The 18,724-nt window shown below is 49.5% G+C and overlaps 1 long non-coding RNA gene across 1 annotated transcript; it reads right to left on the bottom strand.

Moving 5' to 3' along the window:
- Positions 1-201: 201 nt before the first annotated feature.
- On the bottom strand, positions 202-2,096 carry LOC123061482 (uncharacterized). The gene is made up of 2 exons (XR_006429068.1): positions 1,554-2,096; positions 202-556 (listed from the first exon to the last, which is right to left on the bottom strand). It is a non-coding gene; the product is annotated as an uncharacterized lncRNA (long non-coding RNA).
- Positions 2,097-18,724: the final 16,628 nt, after the last annotated feature.

The following is an 18,724-nucleotide window of genomic DNA, read 5'->3' as shown; positions in this document are numbered from 1 at the left end:
ACTTGAACTTTTACTGTTACAGCTCGTTTGGCTCCCCTGATTTCATTTCATTTGGTGGAAATGAAATGAAATGAAATCTCCATCAAGATTTTATTTGCCTGAATCCAAATTACAAATCCAAATTTCATGTTTAGCTGGCACTAGCATTTTGAGATGAAATCCTTACCAACACCAAAATGAGCAAGAATGTAACACTGAACCTTTGATGTTCACACATACAAAAATGGTTTGCATTAAATTGAACCGTAGAAGTACACATAAATGAAAAACAGAAGGAGGAGCTTCAACATAGGACTTTGTGAAAAGTTCAATCTTAACAGTACAGCAGAGGTTCATAACAACATAAAATTATCACAATTTAGCCAAGATTACATAAAACTGAAGCTTTGCAGCTTTTTTGCAGCTTTGCATTACTAGCTCCACCAAGGAAGATTTCCATTGCTTGATTTGCTTGAGGATCCTTTTTTTCCTCATTTTTTCATTAAACACCATACTTCTTCCAAAACTTGATGCCCTTTTGCATGTAGAAAGTGGTTTCTTTTATTTTTCCTGCAAACTAACATGAGAAATGGTCTCATACTGTACATGTAAACAGTCATCAATGGAAACTGCAGTTTGTAAGCTATAATGGCGACATTAGCGAATTGTATATTTTCTAATAATGGTAGAAAAAGAGTAGAATTTTACTTGAGATATTGCGTACAATATACTGGTTTGAGAGTACAACAAACAAAAATGGAATTCTAAGTTCTGAACTTCCAACTTTGACAACAAGATTAATGTAAATTGCAGATACAATACAAACAAAGCAGATCATAACAACATGGCGATATTGGCTATCTCTTCAGGTGCCCGAGGGGACGTTTACATGTTTTATAGCTGATCATACACAAGTAGCAAGCTTCAGTTTAGCTTATAGGATATGTGTATTTATCATCTATGGTCACATGTACTACTCACTTTGTTTACACAAGCATGCAAGCAAATATACAAGACAAGCACAATTTAAATTTTGTGCCACAAAGAGAGGTGTGCAAATGTGCCATACAGAAGAGAAATGAACATGTTTTGAGGTATGGAGGAAATACACTCCCAAGGACAGTAGCAGAAATGACCATATTTCTTTTGCCTAAATCTGAACGTATACTATGACAATATACTACTACTAATATTGTTTCAGCGCAGTCTAGTAAAAGGAAGCAGCAAGGAAAAGTAACAACATTTTCAGAGAGCATTTCAAAGAACATTTTCAGAGAACTCCAAGCAAAAGTAATATATCTCTGCAGTTTCATTCCTCAAAGGGAGATAGAACAAAGTAAATCTGGGTCACTACTAGCGCACGATCAGTACATACATATCTACTATTGTTAAATGTAGGCCACGGCTACAATACTACAACAGAAAACGTCATCCATGGCAATGAATATACAACTGAACTTCAGACACTAGCCACCTACACTGCCGTCCTAGTGGGAGAGAGGAGGGAGATCTGGTGCTCGGTCGTTGCACCGACGGAGCAGAGTGCAGGCGCGCTGGAGGAGGGCGGGCCGTACCAGAGAGCAGGTCGCGCCAGAGCGCAGGGCAGGTCGCACCCGGGCGGAGGGGAGGGGAGTCCACGAACGGGGCATGTCCTCTGCTACGGCGGGCGGAGCTGGTTTCGGTCGCCGGAGGGTGGACGGGGAGGCGCCCATGTCCGGGGCAGAACATCGAGGAGGCGTGCGTCGCAGGGGGTCGTCATGTGAGGAGGAGCTGGGCGATGTCAGGGGCACCCTGCGGAGGCGCGACGGCGTACCAGAGGTAGGTGACAGGGTCGGGCGCCGGCGCTTCATAGAGGGAGGCGGCGTCGGGGTCGCACGCCAGTGCTTGGTGGTGGCAGGCGGCGGTGGGATCAATCCCGGCCGGATCCGGGGGAAGGAGGCAGTCCGGTGGCCGGATCCGGGGGAGGTGGTGTCGCGGCGGCCGGATCCCGGGGAGGGAGCTGCGCGGCGGCCGGATTTAGGACCGGTGGCGGACCGGTGGCTGGAGGGGGTGGTGCCGGGGGTGCGGGACTGGGTGGGTTCTCTTATTTATTTTTCTCCGTGGCTTCGGAAGTTCGGGAACGCCTCTTGGGGCTCTATACAGAGAGCCGTGATCCAAATAACTATTTTAATCTCAGGATTAGAATAGTGTTGACGCGCTGTGTGGCAGGTGGGTCATTACTAGTTAAACTAGTAATGACGCACTGTGCCCTGGTGCGCCATTAGTATTTTTGGAAAAATAAAAAAATTATTACTAATGGCGCACCGTGGGTCTGGTGCACCATTAATGTCTACCACACTAATGGCGCATCAACTTATGGTGCGCCATTACTATATAGTAGTGGCGCATCACATGTCTGGTGCGTCATTAGTGGTCATATCATCTATAGCCCTTTTCCTAGTAGTGATGCCGTCGACGAAAGGATTCGATGGCCCCTTCGATCGTCAGTAATGACGCCGTCCAGGGAGAAACCTTCCTCCCCGGACAAATCTTTGTGTTCGGCGGCTTTATACTGCGGGCCAACTCTTTTGGCCATCTGGAGCAGGCCGATAGCTACGCCCCTGGCCATCAGGTCAGATTTGAAAGTTTGAACTACGTCACAGATATCCATGGAGACTTGATCTTTGATGTATTTGAGTCTGCGACGATCGCTCCCCCTCTCTCCGATGAACATGACTTAAATCTGTCATCGGAGCACACCCAGGAGATGGATCCTGCTGCTGCAATGGCCTCAGTACCAAAGCAGATTATCCCCTCCGAGGCCATAAAGTCCGCGGCGTTGGAGCCGCACATGGACTCGACATCCTACAATGCTTGCGTTGACGGAACTCCGGACTGGTCTCCGGCTACACATTCCAGATTAAGTGCGCCTGCGGACACCGAGCTAGATCGGTTATCGATTTTCAAATTTAGCGACGCAGACATCTTCCAGCATTCGCCTTTGGGTGACGTACTAAATCTTTGAAGAACTTGTCCTTGGAGGAAGACTCACAGCCGAACTATGTTCTGTTCGAGCTAGAGGCGGACGACGAGGAATTTTGCTTCCCACCCGCCACCCACTTCATAGCCACCGTCGATGACTTAACCGACATGCTTGACTATGGCTCCGAAGACATCGACGTTATGGACGACGATGCCGACAGGGAGCAAGGCCAAGACCCGCCATTCACTGGGTGTTGGACGGCCACCTCTTCATACGATGTGTACATGGTTGATACACCTAAAGGATCTGGCGACGACAAAGAAGAGCCGGATAAGAACAAACTCTCTAAGACGCAGTCCAAGCGCCGGCGCCCCAAACGCTGTTCTAAGCCTCGTCGCTCAAAGGATGGCAACACTGACATCGGAGAAAATAGTACTCCGGGCGACGCCGAAAACAATGAAGACCCTTTCGGCGCTGCATCCGAACAGGAGGAACATGACAACACACAAGACAACCCCGATGAACAGGCCATAGAAGATAACTCGGAGGACAATAGTTACCATCCACCCTCCAAAGAGGATACAAGCCTCGGCAACGAAGACTTCATCGTGCCGGAGGACCCTCTGGAGCAGGAGCATTTTAAACTCCAGCTCATAGCCACAACAAGGAGCCTGAAAAAGAAATAGCAGCATCTTCAAGCTGAACAAGACCTGCTCGTCGACAGATGGACCGACGTCATGACAGCCGAAGAATACAGCCTTAAGCGCCCAGCCAAGAGCTACCCGAAACGCAAACTGCTACCTCAATTTGACGAGGAGGCACCGGAACACACATCTCCCTCGCGTAATGCGGAACGACCACCGCGTGGTCGAGACAGGACGGCCGACCGGCCACCCCGCGGCCGGGACAAAGCGGCAACTCAGGCCGAACAACAGCCTGCCCCACCGCCTCGCAAAAATAGAGACGGAAGAGTTCAGGATCACACATACGACCTATGTCAAATCATGGCGACAGAATAGGACACACAAGATCGATCTATGGATCGCGAGGGCGTGCCTCGAGGCACGAGGAGGGCTACTTATTCGGACGTGATAAATCTAACCACGCCCGGGCCGAACACCGCAGACGGACTCCATCGGAACTACGCCACGACGCAGCCCGATATAGAGGCGCCACACACCCCCTCTGCTTTACAGATGAAGTACTAGACCACGAATTCCCTGAGGGGTTCAAGCCCGTCAATATGGAATCATACGACGACACAACCGATCCTGCAGTATGGATCTAGGACTTTATCCTCCACATCCACATGGCTAGAGGAGATGATCTCCACACCATTAAATACCTCCCACTAAAGCTCAAAGGGCCAGCTCGGCACTGGCTTAACAGCCTGCCTGAAAATTCTATCGGCAGCTGGGAGGACTTGGAAGAAGCTTTCCTAGACAACTTCCAAGGAACCTATGTCCGCCCACCAGACACCGATGACTTAAGCCATATAGTTCAACAACCTGGAGAATCAGCCCAAAAATTCTGGACTAGATTCCTAACCAAAAGGAACCAGCTAGTTGACTTTCCGAACGCCGAGGCCTTAGCAGCCTTCAAACACAGCATCCGTGATGAATGGCTAGCACGCCACCTCGGCCAAGAAAAGCCGAAGTCCATGGCAGCCCTCACGGCACTCATGACCCTCCTTTGCGCGGGAGAGGATAGTTGGTTGGCCTGTAGTAACAACACCGCCAGCGAGACAGACCCCTCTGAGGCCAAAAATAGCACTGGCAAGATCCGGCACAAACGCCGAAGCAATGATAACAACACCGATGACACCACAGTTAACGCCGGATTCAGTGGCTCCAAGTCCAGCCAATGGAAGAAGCCCTACAAAAGAAACAATGAAGGACCTTCCAGCCTAGACCGCATACTCGACCGTTCGTGCCAAATACACGGCCCCCCGGATAAGCAAGCTAATCATACCAACAGGGATTGTTGGGTTTTCAAGCAGGCTAGCAAGTTGAATGCCGAAAACAAATAAAAGGGATCACAAAGTGAGGACGAGGACGAAGAGCCTCGGCAGCCGAACACTGGAGGGTAGAAGAAATTTCCCCCTCACGTCAAAACAGTGAACATGATATACGCTACACACATCCCAAATGGGAGTGCAAGCGAGCACTCAAGGATGTCTACGCGGTAGAGCCAGTCGCTCCAAAGTTCAATCCGTGGTCGTCATTCCCGATCACCTTTGATCGACGAGACCACCCAACTAGCAACCGTCGTGGCGGTTCAGCCGCACTAGTCCTGGACCCAATTATTGACGGGTTCCACCTAACACGAGTCCTGATGGACGGTGGTAGCAGCCTTAACCTACTCTATCAAGACACGGTGCGGAAGATGGGCATTGACCCCTCATGAATCAAACCAACAAAGACTACCTTCAAAGGAGTCATTCCAGGCGTCGAGGCCCGCTGTACGGGCTCAATCACGCTGGAAGTGGTCTTCAGCTCTCCAGACAATTTCCGAAGCGAGGAGTTAATCTTCGACATCGTCCCATTCTGCAGCGGCTACCACGCACTGCTCGGACGAACAACGTTTGCTAGAATCAACACAGTGCCACACTACGCTTATCTCAAGCTCAAGATGCCCGGCCCACGCGGCGTCATAACAGTCAATGGCAACACAGAATGCTCCCTCCGAACAGAGGAGCACACCACCGCCCTAGCAGCAGAGGTACAGAGCGGCCTTCTCAAGCAGCACCATAGTGCGGCTGCCGAGCCCCCGGACGCCATCAAGAAGTTCTGAACTACACTCCAGCAGGACAGCAAGGCTCGTCAAGAGCTCGACTAGCAATTTGGCCTTCGTCCCAGCCCCAATAAAGTAGTGGCATTCGTACCACGCGTACATAATTACGCACTCGAAATTCCATGGACATCGACGGAGGCACAAGCTAACCCGGGATCTACACTTCGGCTAGACCGACCTCGGACACACCTTTTTTTCTCTTTCTGTTTCAGGTTCCTTTTCCCGCGAGCCTGATCACCAGCCCCTTCGAAGGATCGACATAGAAAGGGGGCATGTAGCATAGGTACACACGGTAACCTCCATACGTTCTTCTTGACGATATTTTCACTTATTTCCCAGGACCCGCACGCTGCTCTTTCTCGATCCTGGCATGTTATATAGTCCGGGTGCTTATCGCACTATTTGTATACGATATGCCTTGGCGTATTCATTCAGTTATAATAAAAATGATCTGCGGCCCAGTTTCTGTGGTTTTTGCTTCTTACTTCATTTTATTTTGATCTGCTTATCACCCCGCAATACGGCAACAAAGTCCGAACACTTCATATATGTAAGTTCGGCACCTCGAATTTAGCATTATATGCATTGGCTCCGAATCATGTCTTTGGTCAATATTGGGTTGCCCCACTCCTGTGCTTGCTGTCCTATGTTCCGCTCTATCGGCTAGGATAGTAAAGGGAGAACTACTGCGATTGTGCCCTGGCTTCGACCGGATGAGCACCTCAGTAGAGAAAGCCAAAAACTGACTGTCTTGATACGGTGAGAGCCGGTCAGCTGTTCGAGGGTTATAAAATCGTTGGAGATTTTTTCCGCATGACGCGAAGGATCGGCACTTCTCGATAAGATGCGACAGCACCGTGGCTTGGACCAGGGGCTGCGCACTTGCTTAATTATAAAACTCCTATGGCTAAGTGAGGGCGTTTAAGCCGTATAGTCTGATTTCCTTGTTCTCTGCGCTAAACAACTCCTTCAAGGACCATATAATTGGATCAAGATTGTTTAGATCCCATCCCGAACACCTCCGTACTCATTACATGGGGCAGAAGCCGACGACTGGCCAACCCTCAGATTGCATGTAACACGGCCGCACAGGAGGAAACAGTTTAAAGCATAACGAAATTACATTACAAAACAAAGCTTTGTCTTTATAATACAAGGCAAAGGACAACACGAATGTATTCATTCGAAAATAACGTCCTGCGAACATTGAGCTGCCACAAGTCGAGACCCTTCTGTGACATCCGCAAAATATTTCTCGGGTGTGCGGTGCTCCTTGCCCTCCGGCGGCCCGCTGGCCACTTCAACAGCGTTCATCTTTGCCCACCACATCTTGGAGCGAGCGAAGGCCATACGGGCACCTTCAATACATACAGAGCGCTTGATGACATCCAGCCGCGGACAGGCTTCCACTAGCCGCATCACATGTCCAAAGAAGCTGCCGGGCATAGCTTCGTGTGACGCCCGGATAATTAGGTTATAGTAATCCCGCGTTAACGATGCCACGTCACCTCGGTTACTGTTGCTAACCTCGCGTTAGATCGAAACCGATTCGAAATCAAATTCAAAATCAATCAAACAAAATAAAAGTTTTCAAATAATTAAAACTAAGATGTTCAGAGTGAACCAAATATTGTATAGGTAATTATGGTGGAGGAGCCACACCTTTATAAAATGTTTAAATACTATAAGATGAATAAAACAACAGCAAAAACAATTATTTAAATACCTTTTATAATAAATAAAAGGTCAAACTAATTTATTTGAGGACTAGACTTCTTGTGACTATGGACTAAGTTGAAATACTAATTTATATACTACGTGTATATTTTACTAAAACTAAAATAATAGGAAACAATATTAAAACAGAAAAGGGAAAGGAAAACAAGAAGAAAAGGAATAAGAGAGAGAACCCCCCCCCCCCGCTGGGCCACGGCCCAGCAGGCCATCGGGCCGCCAGGCCGGCCCAGCCGCACCCCACACCCTCCTCCTTATCCCCACCAGGGGAAACCCTAATTCCCCACATCCCGTCGCCCCCTCCCCTGATCCCGATCTGGATCAGGGCATCACCCGCCGCCTCACGCCCCGCCACCGGCGCCCATCCCGGCGACGCCTCATCGCCGTCCTCCCCTCGCTCCTCGCCGCCGCCTCATCCCCCCTCCACCTCGCCCTCGTCGCGCAGATGCGCCCCGATCCCGTTGCCCCCGAGCCCGACGCCGGGGCCCGACGCCGCCCCGCCGTCGCCGGGCTGCGCCCGCCTCCGCCACCACTGCCGCGACAGGGCCCTTCCCCGCCGGCGCCCCTCCATCCCACGACCTCCCGAGATCGACGCCGCGCCCCCTGCCTCGGGTCGTCGCCCATCAGTCGCTTCGCCGGCGTCGCCATGCCCTGCCCCGCGTCGGACGCCACCTCGACCCCTCCTCGCCGGACCTCGCGTCCTCGACCTCTTCCCCGCCGGCCGACAGCAAACCTCGGCGCCCCCTCTCCCCATCAACGCCGGTGAGGCCCCTGGCCTCTTCTCTCCCCTGTCCCCGTATGCATGAACACGCGCCGACCGACCCCCGTCCGCTCCTCCCTCGCCTAGCCTGTGCGCCCCTCGCACCGTCCCGCCTCGCGCTCGTCGCCACGCCCAACCGTGGCCGACAGCGCCCACTCGTGCCCTCACCGGCCTCTGTGGCCGCGCGCCGGCGCCCCCCCCCGCGAGGCCATGACCTCGCCTAGTGCCCCCCCCCGGACAGCCGCCTCCTGCGACCTCTCCCTCCCCGCGCCCGCTGTCCGCTCCAGCGCCCGAACCCGCCGCCCCTCGTCTCCGTCCTGCCGGCCTCGAACACGGCCTCGCCGGAGCCCGGTCCGGCCACCGCGCCCCTGCCCCTTCCCTGTGTGCGTTCGTGCACAGGAGGGAGGTGGCCTGAGCCACTTACAGGTGGGGCCCTCCCCCTTGTAAATCAGAAAGAAGAAAAGAAAAAGGGAAAGAGGAGAAAAATGAAAATGAAAATGAAAATGAAATTAGTAAAAGAAATAATTAATTAATTAATTAATTAGTGAATTAATTAAGTTAATTAATTGGGTTTAACTAAATTAATTAGAATTAGTTAACCTAATCAAGTAATTAAGCTAATTAACCTGTTTAGTTAAACTCAGACAATGACAATTGGGACCCACCTGTCAGGTTGACCAGGTCAACGGTCAACGTTGACTGCTGACGTCATGCCGACGTCAGCGAACACTATTCTGGATAATGTTGATTTAATTAATAATTAATAAATTAGAAAATGATTTAAAACTTTAAAAATTAATATAAAATAATCCGTAACTCGGATGAAAATACTTTCTACATGAAAGTTACTCAGAACGACGAGACGATTCCGGATACGCAGTCCGTTCGACCGCCACACACCCCTAACCTATCGAACCTGCAACTTTCCCCCTCCGGCTCCCCTGCCCGAAAACGCGAAACACCGGGAATACTTTCCCGGATGTTCCCCCCCTTAACCGGAACCACCTCATACCACGTTAGGGCACGCCTCGCAACGTTACTTGTCATGTCATGCATCGATATGCATCTGTTTACATGGTATTCATTGTTTCTTCCCCCTCTTCTCTCCGGTAGACTACGAGACCGACGCTGCTGCTGCCCAGTTCGACTACGGAGTTGACGACCCCTCCTTCTTGCCAGAGCAATCAGGCAAGCCCCCCCCCTTGATCACCAGATATCGCCTATTCTTCTCTATACTGCTTGCATTAGAGTAGTGTAGCATGTTACTGCTTTCCGTTAATCCTATTCTGATGCATAGCCTGACATTGCTGCTACAGTCATTGATACCTTACCCGCAATCCTAAATGCTTAGTATAGGATGCTAGTGTTCCATCAGTGGCCCTACACTCTTGTCCGTCTGCCATGCTATACTACTGGGCTGTGATCACTTCGGGAGGTGATCACGGGCATATACTATATACTTTACACTGTTACATTACCTGTGATACTGTTCGGAGTTGGGGGCTGAAGGGGCAGGTGGCTCCATCCCGGTAGAGGTGGGCCTGGGTTCCCGACGGCCCCCGACTGTTACTTTGTGGCGGAGCGACAGGGCAGGTTGAGACCACCTAGGAGACAGGTGGGCCTGGCCCTGTTCGGCGTTCGCGGATACTTAACACGCTTAACGAGATCTTGGTATTTGATCTGAGTTGGCTACGAGCCTATACGCACTAACCATCTACGTGGGAGTAGTTATGGGTATCCCGACGTCGTGGTATCAACCGAAGCACTTCAGACGTCAGCGACGGAGCGGCGCGCGCCGAATTGGACTGGAACGCCACTAGGCTAGGTCTGCTTTCGGCCGCCCTCGCAACGTGCAGGTGTGCTATGGGCGATGGGCCCAGACCCCTGTGCGCTTAGGTTTAGACCGGCGTGCTGGCCTCTCTGTTTTGCCTAGGTGGGGCTGCGACGTGTTGATCTTCCGAGGCCGGGCATGACCCAGGAAAGTGTGTCCGGCCAAATGGGATCAAGCGTGTTGGGTTATGTGGTGCACCCCTGCAGGGAAGTTAATCTATTCGAATAGCCGTGATCTTCGGTAACAGGACGACTTGGAGTTGTACCTTGACCTTATGACAACTAGAACCGGATACTTAATAAAACACACCCTTCCAAGTTCCACAGACAACCCGGTGATCGCTTTTCCGCAGGGCGACGAGGAGAGGATCGCCGGGTAGGATTATGCTATGCGATGCTGATTGGAGATGCTACTTGGAGATGCTACTTGGAGGACTTCAATCTACTCTCTTCTACTTGATGCAAGACGGAGGCTGCCAGAAGCGTAGTCTTCGACAGGATTAGCTATCCCCCTCTTATTCTGGCATTCTGCAGTTCAGTCCACTGATATGGCCTCCTTACACATATACCCATGCATATGTAGTGTAGTTCCTTGCTTGCGAGTACTTTGGATGAGTACTCACGGTTGCTTTCTCCCCCTTTTCCCCTTTCCCTTCTTTCTGGTTGTCGCAACCAGATGCTGGAGTCCAGGAGCCAGACGCCACCGTCGACGACGACCCCTACTACACTGGAGGTGCCTACTACTACGTGCTGCCCGCTGATGACGACCTGGAGTAGTTTAGGAGGATCCCAGGCAGGAGGCCTGCGCCTCTTTCGATCTGTATCCCAGTTTGTGCTAGCCTTCTTAAGGCAAACTTGTTTAACTTATGTCTGTACTCAGATATTGTTGCTTCCGCTGACTCGTCTATGATCGAGCACTTGTATTCGAGCCCTCGAGGCCCCTGGCTTGTATTATGATGCTTGTATGACTTATTTTATTTGTAGAGTTGTGTTGTGATATCTTCCCGTGAGTCCCTGATCTTGATCGTACACATTTGCGTGCATGATTAGTGTACGATTGAATCGGGGGCGTCACAAGTTGGTATCAGAGCCGACTGCCTGTAGGAATCCCCCTTCCAACTCCTTGGCCGAAGTCGAGTCTAAACTTTACAAAACTTTTACTAACATGGCTGTGCGGCCCATGGGCCCACGTCGCCATTGGGTGGTAGTAGGATCTTTTACTCCTCGACCTATACTCTGGGACTCTTATTTCTCTTCTATTCGGGTTAAATGATTTTTGCTAAATCTAACATTAGGATCTCGTTATCACTTTCACCCGGAGAGCCCCTTATTAATGATGATCGTCTGCGGCACGTGAAGACCCTGAAGATACTCTCCGTTGTTAACCCGAGAACTTATGTTCATCGCATTTGCAATTCCCCTTCCACCGTCAACCCTTATGGATAACTACTTGCACCTATCATTTTTACTTTTATTCCCAGTTGGTCTTGTTGTTACAAGATACCCCGAAACACTCGTCGTTGTTTCGATAATCCTTTGAGCTTACTGCCTTGCAGTTCTTGACACATGAATATCCCTACGAATAATTTCTCACACTTACCGAGTATTCACTCATCCCCAGTTGATTCATGTATGTCATCAATCTTCGAAATACCATTCGATCTTCCAAAAATCCTCAGGAGCCTATTGCCCTTGAAATTCTTGCTTGCTTACATTTTGGTTAATTCCATAAATCTAGTAATCTTATTGGCATCCTTTGTCACTATCATTTAAGTCCGTTGATCCTATATGTGTGCGAATGCACGCAATCATCAGTTGATCCTTATATATTATCTTTCCGCTCAGACGTCTTTCGAACAGGAGCTGGTTCTCGGCCAATCAGATTGCCATCGATGGTACCCCTAAGTCTATTCAACTTATCCATCCTTGGTCAGAGCGTTGCTCCTGATCCCTTGAATTAAAAATCATAATTCCTTTGCTATTTAAACGTTGAATTATTCAGATGTCCTATAAACCAATGCATTTGCATTTCTTCTTCCTCTGATTGGGTAACGATACTCACATCAGCTCCATTGTGGATCGCCATATCCACTGTTGGATTATTGTCCGACAGTGTCCTTCATAACTAATCACCTTGTGAGTTCTTTCTCCGATACATAATGCCTTTGGTAAATTGTATCCTCTCCTTTTGCCAACCATGCTCTGCTTTTGAGCTGGTGATATCTACTCTTGAAGATTGTGGTATATGTTTCCACGATACCCTAACGGGTTGATCCGATGCCTTCCTTTTTATGTGTGAACTCGGAAGTTTTCACGAGTCATACTCATCTGGTATTTCACCAGGTAAAACTTTCAACACTAATGCCTTTATCAAAGCGAATAGTGAATGGAAGGTTATACATTGAAGAAGTGGGAGTCGACCTTGAACCTTGCGTTCATGCCCAGGGACACGATGTATAACTTATCATGGAAGCTGCTCGTAAAAATAATTATTCCTTTGGTATAAGTTCATCTTATATCTGGGATCTGGCCTTTTGCAATCGTGGTTCCGACCATGATCTCCTTTAAATACCATTTCTCGGACAAGTTAAAACAATTGTCTTCTATGGATCAATACACCAGTCCAACCTTTACTTTGATCTTGTGTTGAGTATTACCCCCCTGGTATCTCGAGATTATCATGGTACTTCATAACTTCTTATGAGTTCTTCATCAAGTGCTACCTTACCACTGATTCCAATTTTTCACGGGCTCTGAGTTATTAAACACTCAAAGACACCGATAACTGAACCGAGTCCGCTCTACGGTTCAACAACTCTTCAGTAAGCTTCTATAAGTATGAGTTTGTACCCGATCACGCCATTCCTAGCCTGTTTGGCTACATCATTGCCGTGATGATTCTAACTGTGCTACCTGGTCCTTATTCTCGGAGCACCAATTTGCGACGATAGCTAAGCTTACGTCGATCTTCCTCGTCATATCATTTCGCCTTGAACAACGAGCTAGATTTCAAGTTTGTGTTGTACCCTTGGTTCCAATAACCTTTCACTTCATCATTACTTTGGCTTGATGTCGTCGCCGATCGATTACATCTTCATGAACTCTCGCGACAAAGGTGCTTGATGTCGTCGCCGATCGATTACATCTTCATGAACTCTCGTGACAAAGGTGTCATGATCATCAACATTCTGAGTTCATCCAGGATATCAATTGAATTCATGATGAGAAATACCATCCTTGCCCTCGATGAATTGTATTATCATCGACCACTTTATTGCCTTCCCACCAACACAAGCTTGTTCATGTTTGGTGTTATACCTTGAGTTCCTTGCTATCCTGCAATTGTTCTTCTTTACCTTGGAGTATTACCATCCCTTATGTCGAGAATGTTCTGAGATTTGTTCCACCTCTTGAGAATTCTTGACATGGAAATACCTCTCACCATCACCATTCTTTCTTGGTCCCCGTGTTAATTCCAACAAGTGAACTGTGTTGTTTGGATTCTTTCCTTCTAGCAACCCTATTTTTGAAGTTAATGGTCGAAAGTTTATTCTTAGGCTATTGATTACTGAATCACCATTCTGACATTGGTCGTGCAACCCAACCCATATTTCGGGCGCACCTTTCAACCAATGTTTACTTGTGTATGTTTTCCTCGAGCATACTTCCTTATATCATTTGATCTGACAAATGTTATCTCCTTGTTCACCTAATGGTGGAAATCCATCTTTTGGGAATATCGGTGAATTGCCGCTGAGTTCACCAGACACCTCCTTGTCATCTCCTTGGTTTAATGGTGAACTATTGCTTCAGAAACCCGCTCCCATAGTTCATTTCCCGAGAAGCTTGCAATGTCATTTCGTCGATTTGTGATGCACCTTTTCCTCTCGGACCCCCTGAGTCTGAGGTATCATGACACCAATTGGATATGAATCTCGGTCGGATATGATGGATGGGACAACTTTCCAAGAGTTATGATGTTTGTCCTTTGATGACCCGGTAACATGATGTCATGCCTAGCACCCCCCCCCCCTGGCTGGAGGACCTATCATTATAGATTCCTTTTCAGCAAGGTTATCCATTCATCCATGAGGAAATTGTAAGACTTATTCTACAAGTTATTCCTGATGGATCCTTCATGTTTCCAAAGTCTGATCTTCACCTGAAGACCTTGTCAATGCTATCTCGAAGCATGTCAATGGTACTCCGATTTTCAACAGGAACATTTGCAGCACGATGCTAAATTTTATTTATCATTTATCCTAACACCGTTGTATGGGTAATATCATGAGATTCCTCCCCCCTTTCCTAAAGAGTTGTCTACATTATATCCTGCCACGGATATCATGCTCTGCTTGTCCTTGGGAAGGATATGTCCCTGAAATATGTGTTTAGACACATTTTCCTTTCCATTGTTCTGTTTAATATGATAATCATATTTTACTTTCCATTGGTTGTTTGAACCTTTCTTGTGATCTATATGATCTAAGCAGCAATATTCTACTGCTTATGTAAACTCCTCGGTGTGCAATTCTGTCAGTAAGACCCTGTTACTATTGTTGATGACATTCCGGTAGCCACCGATGGACGAGAACCTTGCCTATTGGTCCGCCTCGTTCAACGAGCAGGAAAGTGGTTCTCTTCGTCCCTCGCCCTTGGTACCAACGTTGATGCCGACATAACTGACTTGGTACTCTCTGACATGCCTTGCTATCATGACCGTGAAAATGTCACTGCTCCTATTAAAAAAAACCCACATGGTGGGCCCATAACCCATAGGTCCCAGGATCGAAACCTGACTGTCCTGTACACCCCCTATTCCCAAAGTTATTCCTCGCACGTGGCCTCGTATGTAATTCACGGGCCACCGTCATAGTGATCTATTCTGGTATCAGACGCAATACTTACCCTCGCTACTCTGAACCCCTTTCTCACTCTGGTTCAGGCTTCGAGCAACTATCTATCCGCTTGGAACCTCTTATTGTACCTTCGTACCTTACTCTCGAGGTATTTATTGTTCAACTCGAGAGATAATCTTATACTAATTCATGGATTAACCCCAGATTGTTTCCCTCAAAAGCATTATGTCGTAGTGAGCTGCCCCTTATCTTTCGTAAGTACGATGGAGTTCCCGAAGAAATGATGACCAGTTTATCATGATGCATCGGAATAAAGGATTGAAGACATCAATGAAGGGGATTAACTTCTTCGAGAAGATCCGTTAGATTATCATAACCAGAACTTTCCCCTTACTCCCCTCTTAAATCTCGGGACGAGATTTCTTGTAGTGGAGGAGAATTGTGACGCCCGGATAATTAGGTTACAGTAATCCCGCGTTAACGATGCCACGTCACCTCGGTTACTGTTGCTAACCTCGCGTTAGATCGAAACCGATTCGAAATCAAATTCAAAATCAATCAAACAAAATAAAAGTTTTCAAATAATTAAAACTAAGATGTTCAGAGTGAACCAAATATTGTATAGGTAATTATGGTGGAGGAGCCACACCTTTATAAAATGTTTAAATACTATAAGATGAATAAAACAACAGCAAAAACAATTATTTAAATACCTTTTATAATAAATAAAAGGTCAAACTAATTTATTTGAGGACTAGACTTCTTGTGACTATGGACTAAGTTGAAATACTAATTTATATACTACGTGTATATTTTACTAAAACTAAAATAATAGGAAACAATATTAAAACAGAAAAGGGAAAGGAAAACAAGAAGAAAAGGAATAAGAGAGAGAACCCCCCCCCCCCCCCGCTGGGCCACGGCCCAGCAGGCCATCGGGCCGCCAGGCCGGCCCAGCCGCACCCCACACCCTCCTCCTTATCCCCACCAGGGGAAACCCTAATTCCCCACATCCCGTCGCCCCCTCCCCTGATCCCGATCTGGATCAGGGCATCACCCGCCGCCTCACGCCCCGCCACCGGCGCCCATCCCGGCGACGCCTCATCGCCGTCCTCCCCTCGCTCCTCGCCGCCGCCTCATCCCCCCTCCACCTCGCCCTCGTCGCGCAGATGCGCCCCGATCCCGTTGCCCCCGAGCCCGACGCCGGGGCCCGACGCCGCCCCGCCGTCGCCGGGCTGCGCCCGCCTCCGCCACCACTGCCGCGACAGGGCCCTTCCCCGCCGGCGCCCCTCCATCCCACGACCTCCCGAGATCGACGCCGCGCCCCCTGCCTCGGGTCGTCGCCCATCAGTCGCTTCGCCGGCGTCGCCATGCCCTGCCCCGCGTCGGACGCCACCTCGACCCCTCCTCGCCGGACCTCGCGTCCTCGACCTCTTCCCCGCCGGCCGACAGCAAACCTCGGCGCCCCCTCTCCCCATCAACGCCGGTGAGGCCCCTGGCCTCTTCTCTCCCCTGTCCCCGTATGCATGAACACGCGCCGACCGACCCCCGTCCGCTCCTCCCTCGCCTAGCCTGTGCGCCCCTCGCACCGTCCCGCCTCGCGCTCGTCGCCACGCCCAACCGTGGCCGACAGCGCCCACTCGTGCCCTCACCGGCCTCTGTGGCCGCGCGCCGGCGCCCCCCCGCGAGGCCATGACCTCGCCTAGTGCCCCCCCCCCGGACAGCCGCCTCCTGCGACCTCTCCCTCCCCGCGCCCGCTGTCCGCTCCAGCGCCCGAACCCGCCGCCCCTCGTCTCCGTCCTGCCGGCCTCGAACACGGCCTCGCCGGAGCCCGGTCCGGCCACCGCGCCCCTGCCCCTTCCCTGTGTGCGTTCGTGCACAGGAGGGAGGTGGCCTGAGCCACTTACAGGTGGGGCCCTCCCCCTTGTAAATCAGAAAGAAGAAAAGAAAAAGGGAAAGAGGAGAAAAATGAAAATGAAAATGAAAATGAAATTAGTAAAAGAAATAATTAATTAATTAATTAATTAGTGAATTAATTAAGTTAATTAATTGGGTTTAACTAAATTAATTAGAATTAGTTAACCTAATCAAGTAATTAAGCTAATTAACCTGTTTAGTTAAACTCAGACAATGACAATTGGGACCCACCTGTCAGGTTGACCAGGTCAACGGTCAACGTTGACTGCTGACGTCATGCCGACGTCAGCGAACACTAATCTGGATAATGTTGATTTAATTAATAATTAATAAATTAGAAAATGATTTAAAACTTTAAAAATTAATATAAAATAATCCGTAACTCGGATGAAAATACTTTCTACATGAAAGTTACTCAGAACGACGAGACGATTCCGGATACGCAGTCCGTTCGACCGCCACACACCCCTAACCTATCGAACCTGCAACTTTCCCCCTCCGGCTCCCCTGCCCGAAAACGCGAAACACCGGGAATACTTTCCCGGATGTTCCCCCCCCTTAACCGGAACCACCTCATACCACGTTAGGGCACGCCTCGCAACGTTACTTGTCATGTCATGCATCGATATGCATCTGTTTACATGGTATTCATTGTTTCTTCCCCCTCTTCTCTCCGGTAGACTACGAGACCGACGCTGCTGCTGCCCAGTTCGACTACGGAGTTGACGACCCCTCCTTCTTGCCAGAGCAATCAGGCAAGCCCCCCCCCTTGATCACCAGATATCGCCTATTCTTCTCTATACTGCTTGCATTAGAGTAGTGTAGCATGTTACTGCTTTCGTTAATCCTATTCTGATGCATAGCCTGACATTGTTGCTACATCTGTTGATACCTTACCTGCAATCCTAAATGCTTAGTATAGGATGCTAGTTTATCATCATTGGCCCTACATTCTTGTCAGTCTGCCTTGCTATACTATCGGGCCGTGATCACTTGGGAGGTGATCACGGGTATATACTATACATACATACATACTATACAGATGGTGACTAAAGTCGGGTCAGCTCATTGAGTACCCGCAAGTGATTCTGACGAGGGGGCTGAAAGGACAGGTGGCTCCATCCCGGTAGAGGTGGGCCTGGGTTCCCGACGGCCCTCGACTGTTACTTTGTGGCGGAGCGACAGGGCAGGTTGAGACCACCTAGGAGACAGGTGGGCCTGGCCCTGTTCGGCGTTCGCGGATACTTAACACGCTTAACGAGATCTTGGTATTTGATCTGAGTCGGCTACGAGCCTATACGCACTAACCATCTACGTGGGAGTAGTTATGGGTATCCCGACGTCGTGGTATCAGCCGAAGCACTTCAGACGTCAGCGACGGAGCGGCGCGCGCCGAATTGGACTGGAACGCCACTAGGCTAGGTCTGCTTTCGGCCGCCCACGCAACGTGCAGGTGTGCTCAGGGCGATGGGCCCAGACCCCTGCGCGCTTAGGTTTAGACCGGCGTGCTGGCCTCTCTGTTTTGCCTAGGTGGGGCTGCGACGTGTTGATCTTCCGAGGCCGGGCATGACCCAGGAAAGTGTGTCCGGCCAAATGGGATCGAGCGTGTTGGGTTATGTGGTGCACCCCTGCAGGGAAGTTAATCTATTCGAATAGCCGTGATCTTCGGTAACAGGACGACTTGGAGTTGTACCTTGACCTTATGACAACTAGAACCATATACTTAATAAAACACACCCTTCCTAGTGCCAGATACAACCGGTGGTTGCTCTCCCTCAGGGATATGAGGAGGGGATCGCCGGGTAGGATTATGCTATGCGATGCTGCATGGAGATGCTACTTGAAGATGCTACTTGGAGGACTTCAATCTACTCTCTTTTACTTGATGCA

This window comes from Triticum aestivum, chromosome 3A (genome assembly GCF_018294505.1).
Source record: "Triticum aestivum cultivar Chinese Spring chromosome 3A, IWGSC CS RefSeq v2.1, whole genome shotgun sequence".
In the NCBI taxonomy this organism is placed as follows: domain Eukaryota; kingdom Viridiplantae; phylum Streptophyta; class Magnoliopsida; order Poales; family Poaceae; genus Triticum; species Triticum aestivum.
The sequence above is the reverse complement of the archived record's forward strand: the minus strand, read 5'-3'. Positions and strand labels throughout refer to the sequence as shown.